Below are 27,830 nucleotides of genomic sequence, written 5' to 3' on the forward strand. Positions count from 1 at the left end.
ACTGCACTGTCTACAGCTGTTCGAACAACTGCCTTTCAATAGAACTGGCCCAGCGTTAAGTTTCAGTAAAAAGTTACTGTTTTCTGGTCACATTAATTAAAAATTCCTACCAGTCTCGGGGCGCCTGGGTGGCTCAGTCGGTTGAGCGTCCGACTTCAGCTCAGGTCATGATCTCGCAGTTCGTGGGTTTGAGCCCCGCATCGGGCTCTGTGCTGACAGCTCAGAGCCTGGAGCCTGCTTCAGAATCTGTGTCTCCCCCTCTCTCCGCCCCTCCCATGCTCATGCTCTGTTTCTCTCTCAATAATAAACGTTTAAAAAAATTTTTTTTAATTCCTACCAGTCTTTAAAAAAAAGAAAACAGTTAAGACTGATGGATGGCTCTTACCAGGTGATCACCAATAACTATAGATTCTTGACTCATCCCTGTACATGTCTTTGAAAATAGTTTTAACTATCTTCACCTTATCAACGTTTTTATTTAAGTATAATCAGCATGCGGTGGGGGAAACACAGGAGGGTAACTAAAGGCTCTGTAATGAGGAACGAGATCCATCAATCATAGAAACTTAAACTGGAAACAACCTATGATGTTCTATAAAACAAGCAAATTGATCCTTATATAAGGAAACTGATGATGTCGAGACTCCTAGCTTCCATGCAAAAAAAAAAAAAAAAACCACCAACTCTGATAGACTGGGTTTTCAAGCTTTAAATTTAAAGGTTGTTATATCTCAGCAGGCAATTGATGAAATTAACAAATGTCAATTTGTCTACATATATAAAATAGAAGCCTAAAAGCAATTTTCTTAATTTTTTTTTATTTTTATTTTAAGTAGGCCCCATGCCCCATGTGGGGCTTGAACTCACACCCCTGAGGATCAAGAGTCGCATGCTCTACCAACTGAGCCATCATGCACCCCCTGAATTGTTGGTTTTTAAATACTAGCTGCTTTACAAGATATCCATGAGCTGGATTCATTTTAATTATAAGGCATAATAAAAGCAGAACTTATCATTAAAAGTTATCTTTAAACTTTAGTAATTCAATTTTGAACTAAACTGAAGGACAGAGATACAGTCCTTACAATTTAGAATGCCATTCATATGCTACTAATATTTTTAACATCAAAATTCTTTAGAAGGTTATTACAGAACTTTAGAAACTAGAATGTTAGTAAAATGAGACATAAAGGCACTTAACTATCCTGACCTTGGCAATGTCTTCATTCCTTTATCCAACTACACAGTGCTCTCATTTTAATTAAGATGACACAAAAATTGGTTTGAGAAATTTTCATGAAGTAAAAGACACTGGTAAGAGACTATACTTCAAAGAGTTAATTTCAAAGACCATGAGATATCATAGCCTGAGAGTCCAAAAACTCATGGTTTTAAAACTTCTGTCGTTAAAGATGAATTTCTTTTGAATAACCCTACACATTTTTTCACTGCTGGGCAAGGTCATCTCAAAGATTAGCTTTCTTTTTTTTTTTAATTTTTATTTATTTATCCTGAAAGAGAGAGAGAGAGAGAGAGAGAATGCATGCACGTGAGCAAAGGAGGGACAAGAGAGAGGGAGAGAATCTCGAGCAGGCTCCACGCTGTCAGGGCACAGGCTGCTGTCAGCGCAGAGCCAACAGGAGGCTCAAACTCATGAACAGCGAGATCATGACCTGAGCCAAAGTCAAGAGCTGGATGCTTAACCCACTGAACTACCAGATGCTCCTCTGTTAGCTTTTCTTAAGGCCCTTTCTACAGTGGGTCATAAGAACAAGATGAGATGTAAAAGCATTTTATTTTTGAATGTTACTCAGATTGGAAATGACAGAAAAAGTAACTGACCAGGAAAGAAAAAAATTTTTTTGAAGAAAAATGGACAGAGCCTTAAGTATATGTAATATATCAAGGGGCACCTGGGTGGCTCAGTTGGTTAAGCAGCCGACTTCAGCTCAGGTCATGATCTTGTCATTCGTGAGTTTGAGCCCCGCATCGGGCTCTATGCTGACAGCCCAGAGCCTGGAGTCTGCTTTGGATTCTGTGTCTTCCTCTCTCTGCCCCTCCCCGGCTCATCCTTTCTCCCTTCCTCTCTCTCTCACTCTGTCACTCGCTCTCAAAAATTAATAAACATTAAAAATATATATATATCAAATGGTCTAACAAACATGTAATCGGAGTCACAGAAGTCAGAATGAAGGAGAAGAAAAAAATACTTGAAGTAATAACGGCCCAAACTTCCTCAAAACACCAATCTAAACACTGAAGGAGATCAAAGAATCCCAAGGAAAACAAATACAAAGAAACCTAGACCAGAGTCTAACCATTTAAAAACAGAAAATCTTAAAGGTAGCCACAGGGGAAAAAAGACCATACATACAGAGGAACAAGGATAAAAGTTACCTTTTCAGACACAACAATAAAACAATGGAACAACATCTTTAAAGCACTGCACTACCTTCCGGTGGGGACTACCTCCCACGAGAACATGCCCCTTACAAAAGACTTGCTCTGTTCCTCCAGGAAAGAAGAGAGGCAGCACCACAAGAAGTAGCACCTGGTGCAGGGCCCCAACTCCTGCTTCATGGAAGTGAAGTGCCCAGGATGCTATAAAACCACCGCCGTCCTCGGCCATGCATGAACAATAGTCTTGTGTGCTGGCTACACCACTGTCTTTTGCCAGCCTTACAGAAGGAGGCGTGTTCAGACGGAAGCAGCACTTAGCACCCTGAATCAAGATGCATGGGAAATCATTCAATAAACATTTCAGATAGATAGATAGATAAAGTGCTGAAATAAGAAACTGTCAAGCCACAATTTTACAACCAGTGAACAGTCTTTCAAAGTTAATGTGAAATAAAAACATTTCCAGATAAAAGTTGAGACAATTATCCACAAACACTTCAGTAAATAAAAGGATATCTATCCTTCGGACTAAGGGGAAAGGACAGCAGGTGAAAACTCATATATAAGAATGAATGAAGAGCATCAAAAGTGTCTTTTGCCAAACAGGTGGTTCTCTTTCCTTCTGAGATTTGCTCTCAAGTCTAAGATCCTCATGGACAAGACAGTACAAAGTAGTTTTAAATCTTGATATTTCGGGAAACAGACGCTGGCTAATGCACTACTGAGCTAAGGGAACTTCCACAACTTTACAAATGTACTAGAGGACAATTTAAAATGTGTAGATCTCTTTATACACCTAAAGGAGATGACTTCTTTAGAGCGGACTACAGAAAAAGATGAATAAGCAAAACAGAATTACATAGGACTGAATGAACTAGTGAAGAAATTTAACTGCTGTTTGATTTGGATTATTATTTAATGTTTTCTGATGGGGAAATGAGAAAGCCCCTTTTTCTTTTTCATCTACCTCTAGCCCTCAATTTAACAAATTACACTTACCCAAACTAAAAACACTTTTGCTTTTAATTTTTTTAATATTTATTTTTGAGAGAGAGACAGAGAGACAGAGAGAGACAGAGACAGAGCACATGTGGGGGAGGGGCAGAGAAAGAGGGAGACACAGAATCCGTAACAGGCTCCAGGCTCTGAGCTATCAGCACAGAGCCCCACACAGGGCTTGAACCCATGAACCGAGAGATTATGACTTGAGCCGAAATCAGAAGTTTAACCGACTGAGCCACCCAGGCGTCCCCAAACTGAAAACACTTTAAAGTGGCACCTGATTCTAACTCTTCAAATGTCAGAAGTGTATGCGTGCACGTGCAGGCATGCTCCTGAATAAAAAAGTAAAGACTCTCCTCTCTACTTTCCATGCCAATAATGTTAATTGCAAAGGTTTAGTAAAAATTTGTCAATCGATTTACCAGGGTAATTAATTGGACAACTGAGACCATTATCTTGAATGGTCAAAACTGAGAGAATCATTCCCATTTAATCAGGCATGAAAAGCCCACCATTAACAAACAAAGACTGCGCTTCACATAAGTCAATGCATATGAGCCTGGTACCTATTCTTAGTTTTTAGGAACCAAGGTGGAAGGAAGGTTACATTCAGAGAGGCCCGAGACTTAGTAACTAGGGAACCTGGAAAAGAGATGATTTCGCTCAAGTTTATACGTGAAATCTGGTACCGAGAGTTTATTTGGATTGGTTTCCTAGTCTCAAGATACAAGAACAAATAAAAGAGACTTTGAAACATCAATCCTGGGGCGCCTGGGTGGCGCAGTCGGTTAAGCGTCCGATTTCAGCCAGGTCGCGATCTCGCGGTCCGTGAGTTCGAGCCCCGCGTCGGGCTCTGGGCTGATGGCTCAGAGCCTGGAGCCTGTTTCCGATTCTGTGTCTCCCTCTCTCTCTGCCCCTCCCCCGTTCATGCTCTGTCTCTCTCTGTCCCAAAAATAAATAAATGTTAAAAAAAAATTTAAAAAAAAAAAAAAAAAAAAAAGAAACATCAATCCTACATTCCTCAGGAAAACTTTCAGACAGAAATTAATCCTGTAGCCTCAAAAGTTGCTCCATAAAATATGCACAGGGGCACCCAGCTGGTTCAGTTGGTAGAACATGCAACTCTTGCTCTCAGGGTCATGAGTTCAAGCCCCACACTGGGCACAGAGCTTACTTAAAAAAAAAAAAAAAAAAAAAAAAAGGTTCAAAGACACTTTTAACAAATACATATTTTTGCACCTATGTTAAAAAATAAAAAATAAAAAACACTGTAACTCAGCCAAAGCATGAGAAGAGCCTTTTTTTAATGAACTCAAGAATCAGCTATGGGACTTCTGCTTTAATTCGAGAGAGTAACAAACTCTCATCCTACCATGAACAAGACAAATTATAAGAACAAACTATATTCAGGTATCAGAGAACAGGCAGTGAAAAACTGTTGTCCCGGAGATTAGGGAAACATTTGAGGAGAAAGGGGCAACTGCTAGTACCCAGTCTTTTCTGCCAGAAAGCAATTTCCACAGCACAGCACAGAAAGAGGGACCCAAAAAGAGCCCAGCAATCTTGAATTGACAAGACAATGACCAGAATTCAGGATGTCCCAGCAAGCCAAATTCTGCAGGGCAGTTTCTCAGAGTGATTGAAAAATTGTAGGGATTCACAAACTGATTCTGAAATTAGTATCAAAATGCAAAAGCTGTGGATTAGCCAAAGTAATCACCACCAAAAAAGAAGTTGAAAATTTCACATTACTTACTTTCAGACCTTACTATAAAAGCTATAGTAATCAGGACAATGTACGTGGGCATAAGGATTGGTCAGTGGAAGGGAAAAAAGACCAGAACAAGATCCTCATGTATACAGGCAGTTGGTTAAGTTACCAAGACAATACAATGGAAAAAGGTTAATCTTTCCAATAAACAGCTCTGGAACAGAATAGCCACATTTTAAAAATTGACCTTCAATCCTTTCTTCACACCATACACAAAAATTAAATCAAAATGAATCACAGACCTATATATAAAAGCTAAAAGTATAAAAACTTCTACAAGAAAACAGAAGAGAAGATCTTCAGAACCTATGGGTAGGCAAAGATCTCTTAATACATCAAAAAGCACTAATCACAAAAGAAAAATCTGATAAATTGTACTTGAAAATTCAAAATGCCTGTACTTCCAAAAAATTAAGAAAATAAAAAGGAAGGACAAAAAACAGATGAAATTACCTTTAAAAGGTATCTGGTAAAAATTTGTAGCCAGAATATATATTCTTTTTAAACTTCTACAATAAGAAAACAAACTGCCCAATTTTAAAAAATGGGCAAAACATTTAAATAGTCACCTTATAAAAGAAGAGATAAATGTGGTTAATGAGAAACTATTCTATCATTACACATCATGGAAATGCTAATTAAAGCCACAAGGCAGTAACACTACCAATCCCATTAAAATGGTTGAAATTTAATAAGTGAAAATACCCAATAGGAACGATACAAACTTAACTTTTACCTTGCAACTGCAATAAAAGGGGTATAGTCACTTCAGAAGAGTTTCAGAATTTCTTATAAAGGTAAGCATACACTCAACTAGAATTTAAATTAAAAATTGGAACAAAAAAACAAATAAATAAAAGCTATGTCTTCTGACTAATTAGAACTGAAATGAAAAATTGAGGGGTGCGCCTGGGTGGCTCAGAGGGTTGAGCATCTGACTCTTGATTTCAGCTCAGGTCATGATTTCAGGGTGATGGAGTCGAGCCCCTCATTTGGTTCAGGGCTGGGCATGGAGTCTGCCTGAGATTCTCCCTCCCTCTGCCCCTCCTCCCCTGCTTATACTTGTCCTCTCAAAAAAACTTAAACAAAAACAAATAGATAGGATAAGCATACACTTGACATTAAGACCCTGCAATTCTATTTACTCAAGGGGGAGGGAGGGAATGTATGCAGAGACCTGTACTTGAATGTTCACAGCAACTTTATTCATCATAATAGCCAAAAACCAGAAACTAAAAGTTGTGGTATATTCCCACAGTAGAATACTACTCAGAAATTTAAAAAAACTACTGATACATGCATTGATGTGGATGCATCTAAAAAATATACTCTGTGAAGTGAAAGGACTTTTACAGTGTGACTATGGAGAAACACAACAGGCTCTCCCACCCTGCTGGTTGGAATTTAAAATGGTGTAATCCTTATGGACTGTGATTTAATGATATCTAACAAAAACAACACTGGGGCGCCTGGGTGGCGCAGTCAGTTAAGCGTCCGACTTCAGCCAGGTCACGATCTCGCGGTCCGTGAGTTCGAGCCCCGCGTCGGGCTCTGGGCTGATGGCTCAGAGCCTGGAGCCTGCTTCCAATTCTGTGTCTCCCTCTCTCTCTGCCCCTCCCCCGTTCATGCTCTGTCTCTCTCTGTCTCAAAAATGAATAAAAACATTAAAAAAAAAAATTTTTTTAAAACAACATACACATTTACCCTTTAACCCAGTAGTCTCACCTCTAAGAACTCATCAATCATGAAGGTACATTCCCAAAACACAAAAATGTATATTCACAAAGTTACTCACTACAGCATTATTTTCCTCACAAAATACTGGAAACAACCTATATACCTATACATAGGATGCTGCTAAATAAACTATGCAATATGCATGTAATGAAAACTATGTAAAAAATAGATGAGACAGGGGCTGGGGGAGGGGAGAAGGAATTATCACTCTAAAGAGTATAGAGTTTCATTCTAGAAAGATGAAAAAATGTTCTGGAAGTGAATGGCGTGATGGTCACAAAAGAATGTGAATGTATTTAATGCATTAAATGGCTATTTTAAGTTTTATATACATTTTACCACTTTTTTAAGTAAGCTCTAGGCCTAACATGGGGCTTGAACTCACAACGCTAAGATCAAGAGGTGCACTGGGGCACGTGAGTGACTCAGTTGGTTAAGCAGCCAACTTTTGATTTCAGCTCAGGTCACGATCTCACGGTGTGAAATTGAGCCCCATGTCAATCTGTCAAGGGCTCTGACAGTGGGGAGTCTGCTTGGCATTCTCTCTCACCCTCTCTCTCTCTGCCCCTCCCCTGCATGTGCGTATATGCTTTCTTGCTCAAAATAAATGAACTTCAAAAAAAAAAGAAAAAAGAGCTGCACACCCCACCAACTGAGCCAGCCAGGCATCCCTAAATTTTACCACAATTTTTACAAATGAATGGGAAAGATCCCTTTGATGTGATATGGCCTATTTCCAGGAGATATTAATAAATGAAAACAGCAAAATACACAGAATTCTACGTCTGTGTGGATTCCCAGTATGTATGCCTATTAAATTTCATTTTTTCCTGTTTAAATTAAAAAAAAAAAAAAAAAATACAGCAAAGCACAAAACAGTATATGCAACATGCTACAATTTTTGTGTAAACAAAAAGTAAAAAGAAAATAACATGTATCTGCTGGCGATTACCAAAAGAAATGCAGGGAAGGCTGAACTCAAAACAGTGAGGTTGGTTACCTATGAGAAATGAGGGAAATGGGATGGAAAAAATACAGAAGGGAAGTGTATCTTCTGTATAATTTTAACTTTTGAAACCATGTTCGTTTTCTACAAATTCAAAAAATAAATCCCATCAGGAGTGCCTGGGTGGCTCCATCAACTAAGCATCAGACTCTTGATCTCAGCTCAGGTCTTGATCTCAGGGTTGTGAGTTAAGTCCACATTGGGCTCCGCACTGTGTGTGAGGCCTAATTAGAGAGAGAGAGAGACAGACAGACAGACAGACAGAAGTATAAATATACTTCTGCTAGTATATTATAACTAGTCCTTACAAGGTGAAATATTAAAAAGCATAAGTAAAAGTAAAGGAAAAATAAAAATAATAGACAATTAGAATGAGAATGAGCATTAACAAAACCCTGAAACTCAAACAAATAAATGAACCTGATTTTATTTCGAACGAATACCGTAACTACCTTATGCAGAAAGAAAGAGCAGGAAGTAAAAGTAGGGAGGGGAGGGGAGGAGAGGGGAGGGGAGGGAGAAAGGAGGGCTGATTCAAGCAATTTAAGAATACAGTATTTATTTATTTATTCTCAGTCTTGGGCAAGATGGTTATGAGCAAGTGAAGAACTACATATAAATTGCCCGCTCACGTGAAGTAAGTTTGTTTATTGTGGTGAAATGGGCAAAGTAATTCTGAAAGTATTTTAGATGTAGTATGTAGGACAGAGCGAATGAGTAAATGCACTGACAATGTTGGGAGCCAAGGTTCTCATGGCATAAAAAAGGGACATAAAAATGTGAAAAGATAAGTGCAAAGAGCCCTGTAGATAGGTAGTGAAGCTGGACATACTGATATAAAGTCACGATTTCTAACCCATGTATATGCATGTTACAATGAATGTGTTTATGTGCAAATATGTTTATGTATACAGGTATGTGTGTATAAACATGCGTATTTTACTAGCTCTCTAATACTATTCCCCACAAGGACACAGAGATTGATTAAAACAGTTCCACTTTCCAAACCTAGGACAACTGGAGAACCAAAATAATTAGGTAATGAATTTACCAATTCAAAACCTAGGAATCCATGAGTCCAAACTGATATACAGGGCTTGTGATTACACATTAATGTCAAGGGCTGACTGGTGGTAGGAAGGGAATACTGGAATCAGAAAAAAAACCATTTTGGAACCATCACAGTGAAAAATTCGATCAGATAAGAATCATCAATGAATGCTAAATCTAGGGCAAACTGTGATGAGAAACGTACTTGCACTGTCTCCCCATAAAATGCTTATTGCTTGCAAAAGAAGGAAAATAAACTATACAGTGGAGAAATCTGGCAACATCTTGGCCAAGTAATCAATATTAACAACAGAATAAGGGGCAAAAGACACCATGTGCCTCCAAAAGTTGTGCATCTTTCTCAAGATATCACATCACCTATACAGTATTCCAGGCAAGAATGCATAGCCTCAATCTAATCACAAGGCAACTGCAGACAAACATAAAATGAAGACTATTCTATTAAAAGGGGGAAGGGTTGTGTTCTTCAAAAATGTCAATGTCATAAAAGACAAAGAAAGGCTATGGAAAGATTCCAGGAAAAAGGAGGCTAAAGAGAAATAATAACTAAGTACAGCACCTGACCCCAGATTGGATTCTGTACAGGAAGCAAGGGAAATGCTGTTAACACTTTATTAAGGCCAACTGATCAGACTGGAAGACAGACCATACATTTGTGTCAGTGTCCATTTACAAAGTTGATTAAGTGTACAATAGTTATATAAGAGAATGACCCTATTCTTAGGAAATACCAAAGTGTTAGCAGAAAGAAGCTCAATATATGTAACTTCCCCTCAAATAATTCAGAAAAGAACTCTACATGAGTAGAGAGAGTGGGAAGGAGTGACAGCACATAGAGATGCAAGTAATAAACAAGTGAGCAAATGTGGCTAGAGGATATTTAGATGTCCTTTTATACTCAATTTCCAACTTACAGAAGTTACTAAAATAACTTCCAAATAAAAGGGGTTCTTTTTAACATAAATACTATGGAGATAGTTATCTACTATATTCAGAATATAATGTATATATATCATAATTGATGAAAGGATTTTGTGGGGAAATAGCAAGAGCAGAGACTGGATGGAGGCTTAGATAGATTCCCAGATAAAGAACTGTTTCAAATGTCAGCGAAGGGAGTTTGTACTTTTCTTTCCGTAAGCCAGGGAATGGCAGCACAAAGCTTAGAGCATAGCAGAGACTTAATTAAAAGGGACGTACGTAAGGAAATTGTGTAAGCAAAATTTCAAGTGCTAGAAACAGTAGATAAGAGGGAATAAAGAGACATGTGAACAAATACAAGCATGAAATTATGGGGTCTTGGCCTGGGAAGTTAAGATACTAGCAGAAAGTGGTACAAGTACAGAAGACATGAAAATAGAACACCAGACATCGCCCGTTTACTAAATTACTAAATGTATCAGGTTGGGGGCAGGGAGGAGCCAAAGATGACTCAGATTTCAAGCAGAGCTAACCATAAGAATGATGGTATTACTAACAAAAAGAAATTTGACGAGCTAAGCAAAGCATAACTGCTTTCTTGGCTATCAGACAACTTTTTCTATTCTCATTTCTCCTATTCTAGTGCAACAGGAGTTAGGAAAAGAGTTATTATATGTCAGCACATGCAAACTGGGGAAACTAGTCCTCACAAGGTGAAATATTAAAAATAAGTGGAATTTATTCAGATTTTGAACACACACCATTAAAATATACACACAGAAGGGAAAGTGGGCATGTTGAACCATAACACATAGTTCCCTGCCTCCCTAAAAAAAGTTACGTTTGTATATATACACATATATATATGAATATACACATATACTCGCTCATTTTAAGACCATTCAGTCAACTCATACTATCGTTAAAGATAAAAACTGTAACACGAGTTTAAGATTAAATAATAAATGAAAGGAAATGGGTATCTTCAGAGGATAAAGACAAAATGACAAAGGATTGAGTCAAAGTAAAACTGAATTACCTGGCTAACCAGTCAAATGACGTTCAAGTAGGAGCTTATTTTTATTGGTCTCTGACTCCACTGTTCAGCAAGTATTTTGATCCTGAGAACAAAAAAAGGGGAGGGGATGTTGAATTTTATTGCCCTTTCTTAATGTAAGTAGTATTATTAGTCACACACAAATTAACCTTTCCCATCATTCCCTTCTCTGGACATACATGAAATAAGCAAAAACAAAACATGCTATCAAGTACAAGTCCTCCTAGGAATCTGAGGTGATGCCTTATTTTGCCACACAATACTACTTCTGCTTACAAAGTCCGGTGTAGCATATACAATATACCGTGTCACAGTTTGTAAACATGAATAATGCAAAACAGGAGACGAGGAAACCAACTCCTGTCCAAAAGAAATACTCAACAATTAACAATTAAAAACAATAGTGATATCTTGGCAGAAGCGAATGCTTAAATACCCGAGTCCAAAGACAGAAATACCTACCAGATAGGTGGGTGGATGGATGCATAAAGCAGGCAAGCAAGCAAGCAATGAAGAAAAAAAGGAGAGAAAAACCATGGATGTTTTTCCCCCTCTTCTAGTAAAGACTGCATTTGGGCCACCAACAAGACATATTTTTAAATGGGAAAGGAAAATGAGGAGTTCTTCAAAATAATCTGCAATAGAATACCTGAACATATAAACAGCTTCTCTGTACTTGAGGAAATACAGAGCAGGCTATGATGCAACAAAAAAGTAAGCCAATAAAAAAAAACATTCACCTTCACTTTACAAACTTCCAAATGTAACAATACAGCAACAATCTGATTACCACTAACTCTAGAGGTGTATATATCAAGACAATAGCCCTAATTATGCCCCAAAGTTCATTGCATTCATGCTGGAATTTGCAGGTCTGTTGGAAAGGGGTGAAGAAAAAATTATGTATATACAAGTTCCGTATCACAGCCTTGGCCAATCCACGTGGACAAGAGAGGGACAATCAACCATAACCTATCTGCATCATGCGAAGGGTCTGTTGCACTTCTGAAACCCAATTTAAAGGTGAGAAAATTGAGGAGTGAGAAGGAAGCACATCACATGTTCACAAACGAAAAGGAGGAAAATACAGGTAAGCGTATCAATGCCACGCAACTGAAGTCTAAAAAAGAACTATTATATCTACTAACATATCTATTTCTCATTACAGTATAATCTCTGGCTTATAACGGAGATGTCAAAAGAGAGTTGGTTCTTGGAAAACATCTTCAATCCACGATAATATAACTACTTGTTAGCATAATGGTTTGAAGAGTGGAAGGTTTGGAGTACACCAGATCTAGACTTAATGCCCAGCTTTCACTTACGACCTAGATATTCAACTTGAAGGCTTTTTTTTAAAGATTTTTTTAAAAAATTTTTTAAGTTTATTTATTTTTGAAAGAGACAGAGATAGCAGGAGTAGGGGAGGGGCAGCCAGAGAGGGACAGAGAGAGAGTCCCAAGCAGGTTCCACGCTGCTAGCACAGAACCCAATGTGGGGGCTCGGACCCACGAAACTGCGTGATCATGACCCAAGCCAAAACCAAGAATTAGACACTTAACCGATGGAGCTACCCAGGCACCCCTCAACCTGAAGACTTCTTTGAGCCTTAGATTTCTCATTATAAAATGGGGATCACACCTATTAAGGCACTTGTGAAGATTAAGTGAAATGCTTAAATTACTTATCAGTACCTGATGCATAAATGCTCAATAAAGAAAAACTATTATTAGCCAACAAAAGACTATCTGACATCTGATTTAAGAATATCAAAGCACAGGGGCACCTGGGTGGTTCGGTTGGTTAAGCGTCCCCCTCCCTTTCCCTGCTCTCCTCTCTCTCTCAAAAAGAGAAGACAAAAAAATCCAAGCACATTCAAATAAAAAAATGGGAGAAAATACAGTCATTAGTTTTAGTGTCTAAATGAATTCAATGCTTTAGTACCTGAATTTTTATGATATCTAATTTAATTAGAAGGTGAAGGGTGAAAGGAAGGCAGAGCTTCTATTAAGAAAGCCCAAGGTTTTCTGGCCTGGTTTTAAATCAAGTTTCATTTCAGCAATGGTTCTTTTGTTTTTGCTCCTTTTTACAGGGGAAGGAGGAAGGTCGTGGGGTAGGGTTAGCATCTACAGAGCAGGATGAGTGGGGAGGAAAAGGAATTTGAGTCAGAACGTACGTGGTACCATAATGACTGGCCCAGGAAACGACTACTGCTCCCTAGTACTAACCCATAACCCCCGGGATCCAAAGAAACACTATCCACAAATTTCCCCTCCCAAGAAGTGTGCAGTTGGGCTAGAGTGGTCCCCAGAAACTCACAGACAAATGACTGGCTTGCCTACCAGGACCCTGCAGGGGTAGATAGGCTAAAAAGTACTATACAACAGGGGTGCCGGGCTGGCTCAGTCAGAAGCGCATGTGACTCGATCTCGTGGCTCTGAGTTCGAGCCCCACGTAGAGTATAAAGATTACTAAAAAAGTAAATAAATAAAACTTTAAAAAATAAGTAAATAAAAAGTGCTATACACTAGATCCTATAAAGTATAGAACCTGGGAACGCTGCAGTTAACCTGTCTACAACCAAGGTTCTGCAAAGGCAACAGTCCCAGCAGATTTCTTGGGACTGTTATTTTTTACCTTCATCAAAAATAAGCATAATTTTTTCATAATTTGGACTTCAGCCTATCACAAACACAAGGCAAATCACACTGACAAAAACTAAATGACGTGTCCCCAAAATACTAAATATGGGGAGATGCAGGTTAATTTTTCTACCAGAATTAACAAAAAATGTGATTGATGGGATCCACATTATCAAAACCTGCATCACTTGAAATCTAATGGGGAAGAAAAAAAAATTAAACTGAGCTTTGTTAATAGCTTGTCTGAGAAGACGTGCCTCCAGGCCAGAACAAAGAATCAAACTGGGGGAGGGGTGTTGACAGAAGAAAACCCAAACTATATAATGCTGATGCCTGGAAACATCAGTAGTACAAAAAGAGGCCACTGAATACCATGAACATGACTCTTCTTTTGCTGTTGAAAATGGAAGGGGGCAAGGATTCTGCTATTCATCATATTAAACTCATTGTTCCTGCCATGCTACTGTGGGTAGTGCTCTGAGGGATTCTCTCATTTCCCTAAAAATCCTAGAGATGGGGAATCACCATCTTTGGTTAAGTCAGCTGTTGCCCACTCCTCTCCAAAGCACTACGGAATAAATTTACCCATCAATTTCAGGTTAAAGTTTACATGATATTGGTATAAATAAAACATTCTCTTGAAGTTGAGATTATTTATAATAATCTCAAAAAAATAATATCATTTTTCAAAACTGTAACAACAGATTTTACTTGCAGCAGTCAATTGCAACAAATTTGTAGCTATACTGAAAAGAAAAAACCAAATGTAAGTTAAAAATCAAATGGAAATTTAAAATTATTTATAAAAGTGCCACTTTTTTTGCAGCTGTATAAACTTAACTCAGTTTAAAAAATTTTTTTCCTTACCATTACTTATCCATTATTATGTGTTCTAGTAAATAATAAGTAAAATGTATTTGCTACCCAAGTGCACACTAGTAATATATTGATGACAAACTTTTTTAAATACCAAAGTCTTTTGGACACGGAGAGGGGGGGATTATTTCTAATTACACATCTAGTAAAGTAAGGCAGGGTTAACATGTATTACTAATCTCATACTATAAACTAAAAAGGACTAAGCTGATTTATAATAATTTATTCTACATCGTCATTTAGTAAGTTGCAATAAATGTTTAGTTCTATATGGAGTCAATATGAAAATTTAAATGATGCAGTGAAAACAGAAGCCTTGCTTTCAGAAAACCTGTTTTGGAAGTCCAGCTTCTTGAGGTGACCTTCTGTGAGACATTTAAATCAACCGAATGTTTCCTGTGTACCTAGGAGAGGCCAGGCGTTACACTGGCCTGCAGAAGCATGAGCAAAATATGGTACCTGCAACTAATCAGAAAAGGAGAAGCAGGTGTAGAATGCCACTAGTGGTATGCTTAATTTTTTTTTGGGGGGGGGGGGGGGAGGGACAAGCAGGGGAGGGGAAGGGAAGAGAGGGAGGCACAGAATCTGAAGCAGGCTCCAGGCTCTGAGCTGTCGGCACAGAGCCCGATATGGGGCTCAAACTCACGAACCGTGAGATCATGACCTGAGCCGAGGTCAAGAGTCAGCCACAAATGACTGAGCCACCGAGAGGCCCCTCCAATGAGAATATTAGAATGAACTACCTTGCCTTTTTCAGAGGACTGCTATGGTAACTGTAAAGCACTATTTTAATGCAAAACAAGACAAACCCAAAACCATTTACTTCAGCAGAGAGAGAATTAATGAAATTCAAATGTACAGATAAATTCTATAATTATTTTCCACAGTTATCATAACCAAAATGCCTTTTCTTTATAATAGAAGACAAAGGCAAAGAAGAAAAAAAATTGTAAAACGTTAGCCGTTAATGTAAAAAGTACAGGAGACATAGGAAATTTTAATGGGGTGTACATACAGGTTGCTAAAAATGAAAGGTATTTTTAACTCAACATATCTAGGAAATTCTGCTTACACAATGGTGCTATCCACAGATAAGCACTGGCAGTAAATACAACCCTTCTGCATTTTTAAAATTACCTTGAGGTGAAGGGGAAAACTAAAAAATCCAGTTGGCAGCCCAGTTTATTAACAAGCCCCAGTATCTTTGGCCGAGCTGCAGTTAGTACTAACGTGGTTACTAACACAGCCATGCAAGCAAGTCGCCTGCCGGTGCTTGTTCTGCCTCCCTCTCCCCTCTCTTGGAAAAACTGCATGCAGTACTGCACGATCACACAAAATAAATACAGGAAAGGGGGTGGGAGGGTTGGGTGGAGAGCCGAGCGAAGCTCTGGGCTCCACCAGTGGAAGGCGTTCCACAAGAATTGCTACAGGGTCAAAAGTTTACAGTGGTTTCAATTTCACCTCTTAGCAGCCAATCAGAAAACAGACACTGTACGCTGACCCCTCAGGCTGCAAATGAACATTAACTCATTGGCTACCGGAATTGCATATATTCCTTTTCTGGTAGGCTTTTCTTTTTCATTTTTTCTTCTTCTTTTTCAAGGGGGGAAGGAGTGGGAGAAGGCAAAGAACATTTTTTAAGTTCAAGGTGACAATTTTACTTAAGACCACGTATTTTAAGCAGGTATGTGAGGGAAGAAATGATCAAGCAATTATCTTTCTCCTTGAAACCAGTTTCTGTATCCTGTAATATCTAACAAACTAATCATTAATGCTAGTATCAAATCCAGGCAAAGAGTGAACTTAGGCAGGTTAAGGAGAAAGATTTATCTCCAAGAGGCTGCAATTCTAAGAACAATTTATAATATGATGAAAGACATTGCTTGTGTTTTCAATAACCCCTTAAAAATAACTCAGATAATTAAGACACTTAAGTATTTATCTACATCCCAATTTTTTATCTACATAAATTCCCCACCTCGTCTCCAAATCATTCATATACACATGCAACACGCCTGTCCTTTTCATACTCTGCATCCAGCAAAATGCAGGTATAGCTCCTAAGGTTTAAAGCTTTCTTTTCCCATATTTCACCTCTCCTAACACTTTAGTACCAAGGAGTGATCTTTCATACAATAAACTCAAGGGTGATCTCTTTGGCAATACACACAACTGCTCCCTCATTCATTCATTCATTCATTCATTCATTTTATGTAAATCTACAAATGCAGTAAACATCACTAAACTAATCCATTAAATACTATTTTCAACATTCTATATTTAACATTAAGCAAGGGTAAAATGAAGATCTGTACCCATACACACCTTAATTATCCTACATTTAAGAATGAGATTTCTTTGAAGCATTACATGATAAAAGTGAAACAGCTATGTTAACTACTCTATCAGAATGATCAGTTAAATCCTAAATAAGCAGATGTGTGAATCGGTAGTTAGCAATATTTTTCATTAATACATGGCGGTCAGATTTTAGCAGTCTTACTGGCTTTAAAATTTTAAACTTCTATTTAGAAGCCCCTGTAGCCACTACCACTGCCTAAGAAAATGATTTCACGTAACATACTCATTTTCTTACCCAAGCTAGCAAAATTAAGAAACTAGTCATTTCTGAACATCCGAAGGTAACTAATATACAAAAGTGCCTTACTTTATATATAACTGTTGCTAAAGAACTTCAAAATAAATCCATAGTGTATAAAGTTTCCACAGCAATTTAATGTCAGTTGTTAAATCAGTAAATAAAGAAACTTGATACAGATAAAGTTTTTTAATTTAGCATTAAAACAAGTAATTTTCTAGTAACAACTCCTAAGCCTTCATGAGGTTTATGCATATTTGCCAATTAAAAAATCTACACATTTAAAATCTAGTAGTTTTTTTTTCTAACATGGCCTGCAGAAGCGTCTTTTATACATTAAATTAGAGGAGTCTTCTGTATATCTTCTTTTTACAAGATGGCCTCATTTTGAAAGAAAATGGATGCGATAAAATTTTACATCAAGTCAGCATGTTAGCAAGAAGCTTTTCTGTGTGTTCTGAATTTGATTAATACAAGCCAAGGTCACTTCCTGAAAGATGCCTACCATTGCAGCTGCAGGCAAACTAGGCTCCCGAGTAAGGATTGGGGGAAGGGAATGGGTGATGGCATTTATTAACACTGAGATAAACTTCCATCTCCACTAGCAGCTGTATAAGAAGGGGGCAACATGAAGATCCCAGAATTCCTGGCATATAAAGATTAAAATATTTCCAGTCATTAATATTTAAAAGCAGAAATTTAATCATTATATAATGTTCACGTCAAAATTATATCAAAAATATCCTCTGGGTGCCTGGCTGGTGCTGTCAGTGGATCATGGAACTCTGGCTCTCAGGATTGTAAGTTCGAGCCTCAAGTTGGGTGTAGAGATTACTTAAAAATAAAATCTTCAAAAAACAAATACATAAATAAAAATTCAAAATAAAAATATATCCTCACTGCAACAATATATTAAAACATTTCACTCCTAATACTATACAAATCATCTACTACCCAATACTGAAGTAAATTTAGTATTAATACAATAAGACCTCTATGCAAAATAGCCTACAAAGGAAGAGACAGGCCCCTGAAGAAGATAGATTCAGAGATTAAATTTCTCCCATCTAAAAACCAAGGGTAGCCAGGGCGCCTGAGTGGCTCATTTGGTTGGGCGACCGACTTTGGCTCAGGTCATGATCTCAGTTTGTGAGTTTGAGCCCCGTGTCGGACTCTGTGCTGACAGCTCGGAGCCTGGAGCGTGCTTCGGATTCTGTGTCTCCCCCTCTCTCTACCCTCCCCTGCTCATGCTCTGTATCTCTCTCTCAATAATAAAAATAAAACGTTAAAAAAAAATTTTTTTGTTAAAACCCAGGGTAGCCTAAAGTCAAGAAAGTATAAATCCAAAACAAAAGTCTATACTGCAAAATACCTGCTAAAGTTTTGTGCTGAAATTCAATTGATTTTCCTCTCACCAACATTAATACAAGTATCACAGTTTCTATGCTCAAAAAACAAGTATCATCAAAATAAACATTACCAGTAACTAGAACAAATCCTCTCCCTGAATAATTATATGCCAAGATTTAATTGAGCAGTTACTATGTACTGTTAGGAAACCATACTAAGTACTTTGTCAGTCCTCTTTGAGGTTCTATATACATCTCAACTAACTGGATAAAATATTAGGTAGAGTAAGAAAATCTATAGGATTCTTCTAATTTTCTAACTTTCTATTTAACGTTGGATAAATTAAATTGCTTTTGTGTGTGTTTTTCCTACCTGCCAAATGGAGTTACCATGACATTCCACAGAGACATGTAATCAGCAAAATCACCTCTGTATTAGTGGTTGTATAATAAACAACACCTGGGGTGCCTGGGTGGCTCAGTCGGTTTCATGTCTCTTGATTTTGGCTCAGGTCATGACCTCACAGTTCATGAGTTCAAGCCCAGCCCGGAGCTGCTGACAGTGTGGCGCCTGCTTGGAATTCTCTCTCTGCCCCTCCCCCCTTTTCTCCCTTTCTTTCCATCTCTCTCTCTCTCTCTCTCAAAATATATAAATGAATTTTTGTAAATAAATAAATAAAAATTTTTAAAAACACACACAATACCTGTCTCTTTTTTAATCATCAGCATGTTAAAACGCATGTTTCCATTTTGTACATAAATTGTACATATTGTACATTAAAACGCATGATGTTTCCATTTTGTACATATAATTTTGTCCCTCCCTTATGCTCCCCATCATTGTATCTTGATTGAAATAACTTCAACAAAAAAATTAATAGATGTTAGATGCTCAAGTTCAAACAAACTTATACAGTTTGATTTTTTTTTAAGTCTTTTACCTTTCAATGACTGGCAGAAAAGGACTATTAACAGGCACAGAGCCTTCCATATATGTAAAGGGCTTTTTAAATCATTTTAGGAAAAGGAAGGCAACCAGGTTTAAAAAAATAAAAAACAATGTGAGAAGTCCCTGAATTCAGAGAATCTAGTTGCTGGTTGCAGCAGAGGAAAGCATTCAGAAGGGTTCAACAAGACTTAATCACGTGCCTTTGAGATGGGACAAATTCTAAAAATGGACAAAGGGTAAATAAAATTCATCATTCATACACCTTCTCACCAGCACACCTTGTGAGGCACTCAGGAGGGGATAAACTTTCCTCAAATTCTTTTCTTGACCACATGAATTATTCCAAAAATAACTCAAAACAAAGCAAAGAGTTAAGCAGTAGTTAGCTTCTTGCCATGTACATCAGGGTGAAGGAGGTGCACTCATTCCTTCACATCTCCAGCCACATCATTCCTCTCCCCTGGTTTTATCCAAGTACCCAACGTGTTCCTTCCTCGGCAAGTGAGACCAACTCAATCAGGGTCAGGGCAGCTAGCTGCCTGGTCTTCCTGTACCAACCCAGCTTCTATGTCAAAAATAGAACCTGAAAGGAAACATCAGCTATAAAATAAAAACAAACAAAATGTTGGCCTGAGTGTCTTTTGCTCTGCCAGAGTGGTTCACAGACACAAGTTTGAGGATTGCTAAGAGTCACAGATTGTTTAAAAACTTTGTTTCAGTTATTTTCTACAGCATCAAACCAGATAGACTGGCCATCCCACAACTGAAAACTTCCATTACAAAAAATTCAAAGTACTACACCATATAGAATGGTATCATTACTCAGTAATAATGTAACTATGCCATATGCTCTTTAAAAACCATATTGGGGGCGCCTGGGTGGCGCAGTCGGTTAAGCGTCCGACTTCAGCCAGGTCACGATCTCGCGGTCCGTGAGTTCGAGCCCCGCATCAGGCTCTGGGCTGATGGCTCAGAGCCTGGAGCCTGTTTCCGATTCTGTGTCTCCCTCTCTCTCTGCCCCTCCCCCGTTCATGCTCTGTCTCTCTCTGTCCCAAAAATAAATAAACGTTGAAAAAAATTCTTTTAAAAACCATATTGGACTGGGGTGCTTGGGGGGCTCAGTCAGTTAAGCAACCAACACTTGATTTCGGCTCATGTCATGATCTCACAGTTAGTGAGTTCAAGCCCCACATCAGACTCTGTGCTGACAGTGCAGAGCCTGCTTGGGATCTTCTCTCTCTCTCTCTCTCTCTCTCTCTCTCTCTCTCTCTCTCTCCAAAATAAATAAGCAAACAAAAAACACATTGGACTATGAGCCTCAACCATAACTCTCAAGTGAAAAACCAACAGGTTGTCATTCCAGTGCTTACCACAGTCACAATAAATGTAAATCATCCATCATTTCACAAATGTTTGCTGAAATGATGCCATATTGTACACTACTGCTATTCCAGCTTCTGTGGATACAAAGCTAAACACTACATGTGGCCCTCATAGAAGTCCTTAAATTCCTACAGCCTAGTCCCCTGGGCATGGCAAAGGAAGGTGCTCTGAGTCTAAAAAGCATTAACATGTGCCTTTGAGACGGGATAAACTCTAAAGATGAAGAAAGGCCAAAAATCAAAAAGCTTGTACATTTTACTGAGTATTAACGAACAACAAATAAGCAAACATTTCCAGAAAACCTAAGTGCCATCCATAAAGAAAATAAGTAAGGTGGTATGATATAAAAAGGGGGGGGGGGGGTGCCTGGGTGTCTCAGCGCGTTAAGCGTCCCACTTCAGCTCAGGTCATGATCTCATGGTTCATGGGTTCGAGCCCCGCATTGGGCTCTGTGCTGATAGCTCAGAGCCTGGGGCCTGCTCTGGATTCTGTGTCTCCCCCTCTCTCTGCCCCTCCCCTGCTCATGCTGTGTGTGTGTGTGTCTCTCTCTCAATAATAAGTAAACGTTAAAAAAAAAAAATTAAAAAACAAAAAAAAAAGAATATACATTTCCAAGGGTTAAATTTCCACAAGCAAAGTGTCCATGCCTTAATGGTTGTGTTTTGGGCTAGGCACAGTAAACATTACACTGTTCCTTGTTCTTCTCTGCAACTTTTTCCCTCTATTCCCAGCCACTCCCCAAGTGCGGTGCTTAGAAGCAATGGAATGATCAGAAGGCAAGCCATAAAGGTTAGAAAATCATGGGGCTGAGATGATCAAAAGTAGGGAGGCAGAGTTAAGGCAAAAGAGAGGTTCCCCTAAATACATTATAAAATCCAGAAGCCTAAAGAGATCAACACATTAAAAATTAGCATATTTTTGTAGGTTTTTTTTTTTTCATGTATGTAATCAAAGCTAATCATCAACTGGACAAATCTCATACAATTTGAGCACCAAGATATAATGGCAAATAAAGGATTATAATCTCTTGAATAAGCTAAAAATTCATGAATTCATAATATGAAAATATACACCCAAAGGAAAAGCTCTCCCTTACAACAAAGCCAACTAATATAGAAGATAATGATGGAACTAGAAAGTCACCATTTGCTAAATCATATTAATAATTCATTCAAGGGGCACCTGGCTGGCTCAATTCTTCAGCTCAGGTCATGATCTTGCAATATGTGAGTTAAAGCCCCGTGTCAAGTTCTGTACTGACAGCTCAGAGCCTGGAACCTGCTTCAGATTCTGTGTCTCCCTCTCTCTCTGCCCCTACCCCACTCATGCTCTGTCTCTCTCAAAAAATAAACATTAAAACAATTTTTTAATTTTTTAAAAATAATTCATTCAAGAGGCAAGAATCACCAACGGATGCTAAAACTAGTGGGCATTAAGTTTAAGGGATAGTAGGCTATTTCCATAATCATAGACTCAAAACCTTTAACTCCACAGGAAACTTACCAGGTATCTCCCACAAGTAACCTGACAGTGGAGAAAGCGGCAGACACTATCTCAACCAAATGGTTAAGGTTAAGCATCGTCAATAATGGGGCTCTTGATTACAATAGACTGAAAAAAAAAGAAATCACTTCTATGGTTCTCCTCCCCCCAAAAGTGCACTACCTGAATCTAAACATGAGGAAACGCCACACAAGCACAAAATGTGGGAACTTCCACAAAGTAACTCCTCTCTCGCCTTCAAAAGTATCAATACCATGAAACACAAAGAAAGATAAGAAACTGTCCCAGGCTAAAAAGGACTGAAGAGACATGACAACTGAATGCAATGTGCAAAATCCTGGATTTTCCTTCCCTTTAGAGGACATTACAGGGACAACTGGCGAGATGTGAGTAAGACTTATAGGATACTGTATCAACATTAATTCCATGATTTTTTTTAAATGTTTTATTTTTGAGAGAGACAGAGACAGTGTGAACAGGGGAGGGGCAGAGAGAGGGAGACACAGAATCCGAAACAGGCTCCAGGCTCTGAGCTGTCAGCCCAGAGCCCGACGCAGGGCTCAAACTCACAAGCCATGAGACGGTGACCTGAGCCAAAGTTGGACGCTCAACCGACTGAGCCATCCAGGTGCCCTTAATTCCATGATTTTTTAACTGCAGTGTGCTAATGTGAAAAAAAATTGTTTTGAGGAAATATATACTATTTAGGTGTAAAGGAGCATCATATCTATTACAACTTACTCTCAAACTGCTCAGAAAAAAATATGTACGTTTTTAAATGATAAAAGGAGAAAAGCAAATATAGTAAAATGGTAACATTTGAAGAATATGACTGAAGGTCACATAGTACTTCTTTATATAAATGCTACAACTTTTCTATAAATTCCAAATTAAAGAGAAATGAAAAATAAAAGGTAAATAACAGACTGGGAGAAAACATGTGCAGTGTCTAACTGGGACAAAGAATAAAAACCCAGAACACACAGGATCCCTTATAAATTAGTAAGAAAAGACAACATAACAAGGCAAATGGTCAAAGAATCAGAAGAGGCAGTTCAGAGTAGTACAAATGGCCAATAAATACTGAAAATATGCAGAATTCTAAGGGCTTGGAAAATGCAAAATAAAAACAATGAAAGAAAACAGCATCAGTTGGCAGAAACTAGTCATTTTAAGCATGAACCCTTTATTCCATGGCTAGGAATATACCAGAAGTACACAGATATAAAGATATGTATAAGGATATCCAATATAATATCCTATAAAAGAACAAAAAAGGGAGGAAAGTACAAATAGTGATCATAAATAGGCAAATATAAACTCTAACTTCATGTAAGCTCCTTGAGGTTAGATTCCAATAGGTTTTTAAGTTTATTTATTTACTTTGAGAGAAGGTGTGCACAAGTGGGGGAGGAGAAAGAGAAGGAGAGCGGGAGGGAGGGGGAGGGGGGGGAGAGAGAGGGAAAGAGAGGAAGAAAGAGGGAGAGAGCGGGAAAGAGAGGGAGAGAGAGGGAAAGAGAGGGAGAGAGAGGGAGAGAGAGGGAGGGAAAGAGGAGAGAGAAGGAGAGCGGGAGGGAGGGGGAGAGGGGGGAGAGAGAGGGAGAGAGAGGAAGAGAGAGGAAGAGAGAGGAAGAGAGAGGAAGAGAGAGGAAGAGAGAGGAAGAGAGAGGGAGAGAGAGGGAGAGAGAGGGAGGGAGAGGGAGGGAAAGAGAAGGAAAGAGAAGGAGAGCGGGGGGGGAGAGAGGGGGGAGAGAGGGAGAGAGGGGGAAAGAGAGGGAGGGGGAGGGAGGGGGAGGGAGGGAAGGGGGGGGAGAGAGAGAGAGAGAGAGAGAGAGAGAGGATATCCCAAGCAGGCTCTGAGCTATCAGCAAAGAGTCTAATTTATGCGGGGCTCAAATTCACAAACTGGGAGATCATGACCTGAGCAGAAGTCAGACACTTAACCAATGCAGGTGCCCCAGATTCCAGTATGTTCTATTTGTTAATATTTATCTCTAATAACTAGTACATGACAGGTACTCAGCATATATTTGCTCAACTAATGGACAAATGGTTAAAGAAAGGATATTCCAAATGGTATATTATACAGCAACTGAAAGGAACGCAGCATAAATTTATAAATACTAAAATTTAAAAAAAAAGAATGCAGTAGGTGTACATATATAACCACCTAAAAAGATGCCCATGAAATAAATGGAAAAGACAACTTGTAGGTAACATATAACATGACTGTTTCAGAGTGAGACATGTCTGCATAGCTATGTCTGTTTATACTTGGGGAAAAGTAAAGAAAGCTTCAACAATTTTGATAAACGATTAAAGTATAGGAATGCCTTTTCAGGAGCTGGGATTACAAATAAGTTTCTTATCAATATTTTAAAATAAAAATTAAATTTAAAGAAGATGCCACAGGGGCGCCTGGGTGGCGCAGTCGGTTAGGCGTCCGACTTCAGCCAGGTCACGATCTCGCGGTCCGTGAGTTCGAGCCCCGCATCAGGCTCTGGGCTGATGGCTCAGAGCCTGGAGCCTGTTTCTGATTCTGTGTCTCCCTCTCTCTCTGCCCCTCCCCCGTTCATGCTCTGTCTCTCTCTGTCCCAAAAATGAATAAACGTTGAAAAAAAAAAATTTAAAAAAAAAAAAAAAGAAGATGCCACAAAAAAATTGTTAAGCTGCACACATCATTAAACTCCTTAATGTAACATACAAATTAACAGACTAGAAAAAAACAGGTAACATGCACCCAGAGTCTTAAATCTTTGATCCAGGCGCCTGGGCGGCTCAGTCAGTTAAGCAACCAACTCTTGATTTCGGCTCAGGTCATGACCTCACGGTTCATGGGATCAACTCCCATGTCAGGCTCTGCACTCTCTCACTCTCTCTCAAAATAAATAAATATACATTTTAAAAATATCTTTGATCCAGATTCTACTTCCAGGAGTCTATGAAAAGGAAGTACAGTAGTCTCCCACCTTAACTGCAAGGAAAACATTCCAAGAATTCCAGTGGATGCCTAAAACCAGGGACCGTGGTAAACCATATACACTATGGTTTTTCCTATATATATTTACCTATGATGAAGTTTCTCAATTAGGCACAATAAAAGATTAATAACAGTAAGACAGAAAGATATACTGTAATAAAAGTTATGTGAATACAGTTTCTAAGTATTGTACTTATCTTTCTTCTTGTAATGATGTGATGTGAGATGATAAAAAAAAATGAAGTGAGGTGAATGACCTATGTTTTGTGACAAAGCATTAGACATAAAAGCAAGATGAAGAAATACATATAACTGTAACACAGGATAAAGAAGAAAAATTAAGTAAATGCACTGAAATGTTAATGCCCAAGATAACTACTATCCTTTTTCTACTTTGAAATTGCCCCAATATTTCCAAAATTAGCTGGATTTGCTCTTATGATCACAAAATAAAAGGTAGGTGACAAGGATGTGATTTATTTATAAACATTCCTAAACTTATATTTGAAATACAAAATTCTAACCCCTTACCTAAACTAGATCGTAAGCCCAATTCCTGACCATCATTTGCCAAATTTAAACAAAACAAAAAATCAAGACAAGTCACAGACTGGGAGAAATTATTTGCAAAACTGATCTGATATCGGATTTGTATCCAAAATATACAAAGAACTCTTAAATAACAGTAACAATTATCAACATAAGAACACAACTCAATTTAAAAATGGCAAAAAATCTAGACACCACACTAAAGATATACAGATGGCAAGCACATGGAAAAGATGCTCAATATCATATGTCTTTAAGGAATGACAAATTAAAACTAAAATGAAACACCACCACACATCTAGTAGAATGGCTAAAATCTGAAAAACAACAATAACAAATGCTTATGAGCACACAGAGCAACAGGAACTCTCATTCACAGCTGGGGAAAATGCAAATGGTACAACCACTTGAAGAAGACAGACACTGGCAGTTTCTTACAAAGTTGAACATACTTTTATCATAGGATCCAACAGTCACACTCCTAGGTATTTACCCAAGTAAGCTGAAAACATGTCCATACAAAATCTACACACAAATGTTTAATAGCAGCTTTATTTATTATTTCCCAAACCTGAAAGAAACCAAGATGTCCTCTAATGGGTTAAAGTGGATTAACTGTTGTATATCCACACAGTGGAACATTATTCAGCAACAACAACAAAAAAATGCATGGTCAAGCCAAGAAAAGACATGGAGGAAACTTAAATGCACACTGCTAAGAGAAGCCAATCTGAAAAAGCTACATATGATATGATTCCAACCATATGACATTCTGCAAAAGCCAACACTGTGGAAACAATAAAAAGGTCAGTGGTTGCCAGGGGTTCAGATGGAGGGGAGGAGGATGAATAGGCGAAGCACAGGTAACTTGTAAAGAGCTGAAACTGTTCTACAGGACACTGTAAGGACAGACCACATTACAAGTCTGTCAAAACCTACAGAACTATAAACACAAAAAACTGAATGTAAACTGTGGACTTCAGTTAATCATCTTGCATTCATATTAGTTAATTAAGTATAACAAGCGTGCCTTGTACCACTCTAATGCAAAACGTTAAGAGGGCAAAGGGGGCAGAATATGGGAACACTCTATTAACTCCTCAATTTTTCTGTAAATCTAAAACATTCTATAAAGTCTATTAATTTTTTAATGTTAAGAATTACAAAGAAGAGTGTGCGCCTGGGTGGCTCGGTGGCTCAGAGGGTTGAGCGCCCAACTCTTGATTTCGGCTCATGTCCTACTTTCATGGTTTGTGGGGTCAGGCCCCACCCCACTCTCTTTCTCTCTCTCTGCCCTCCCCCTGCTCCCACAGGCTCTCTCAAAAATTTAAAAAAAAAAAAAGAATTACAAAGAAATATGCTGCTTTTTCAAGTGGACATCTAACACAAATTAAGTAACTAAGTTTTGGTTGTTTTTTTGTTTTTAATAATTGAGTTGTATAAAACTTTCAAAAAAAGGCTGCCGAATTTTTATACCACATAGCTTACTTATGCCACCCAACACTTCCAAAAAGAAAAGTAACATGACAATTCTTCACCACAAACAATGCACTCTCTGGGTCATTAATCCAGCCATGTTGGTCCTCAATGATAAACCTGCTTCAATGATAAATTTAAACTTAATTCAACACTGAAGTTTTGTTCTTTAAAATTCTCACACAATTGTCGTTAAGTCTTTGTAATATTGTCTGCATTAAAAAGGAAAAAAATTTAAGATTTTTTCCTACCGATTTAAAAACATATAGCAAATGTCTACTATGTACCAAGCTAAATATACTGTAATAACAGTTTCTGACTTATCGAGGAAATTAATCTAATATTCCAGTGAAAATCTCTTCCAATAAACTTGTTCTCAGGACTGTTAAGTAGCGAGAAAATACAAACTTTCAGATGTTACCAACACAGAAGTACAGACTGTAGCGATTCACACAAAACCTCAGAGCTATCTTACCAAGAAGAAATTTAACCTGCAAAATTACAAAGTATTTTGTTATTTTTGGATCAAATACAAAAAAGCACAAACATGTGACTAAAT

The 27,830-nt window shown here is 38.2% G+C and overlaps 1 protein-coding gene across 14 annotated transcripts in view; it reads right to left on the reverse strand.

The window, feature by feature from the left end:
* Positions 1–27,830, reverse strand: part of NCOA3 (nuclear receptor coactivator 3) — a 140,431-nt gene that overhangs the window by 57,389 nt on the left and 55,212 nt on the right. For 9 of the 14 annotated variants that reach the window (XM_045444313.1, XM_045444318.1, XM_045444316.1 and 6 more), the window contains exon 2: positions 10,948–11,029. The exons of the other annotated variants lie outside the window; for them this stretch is intronic. The gene's annotated coding sequence lies outside the window, so the exon portion shown is untranslated. The remainder of the gene's footprint in view (positions 1–10,947; positions 11,030–27,830) is intronic. 14 annotated transcript variants of the gene reach the window in all.

This window comes from Leopardus geoffroyi, chromosome A3 (assembly GCF_018350155.1).
Source record: "Leopardus geoffroyi isolate Oge1 chromosome A3, O.geoffroyi_Oge1_pat1.0, whole genome shotgun sequence".
Taxonomy (NCBI): Eukaryota; Metazoa; Chordata; class Mammalia; order Carnivora; family Felidae; genus Leopardus; species Leopardus geoffroyi.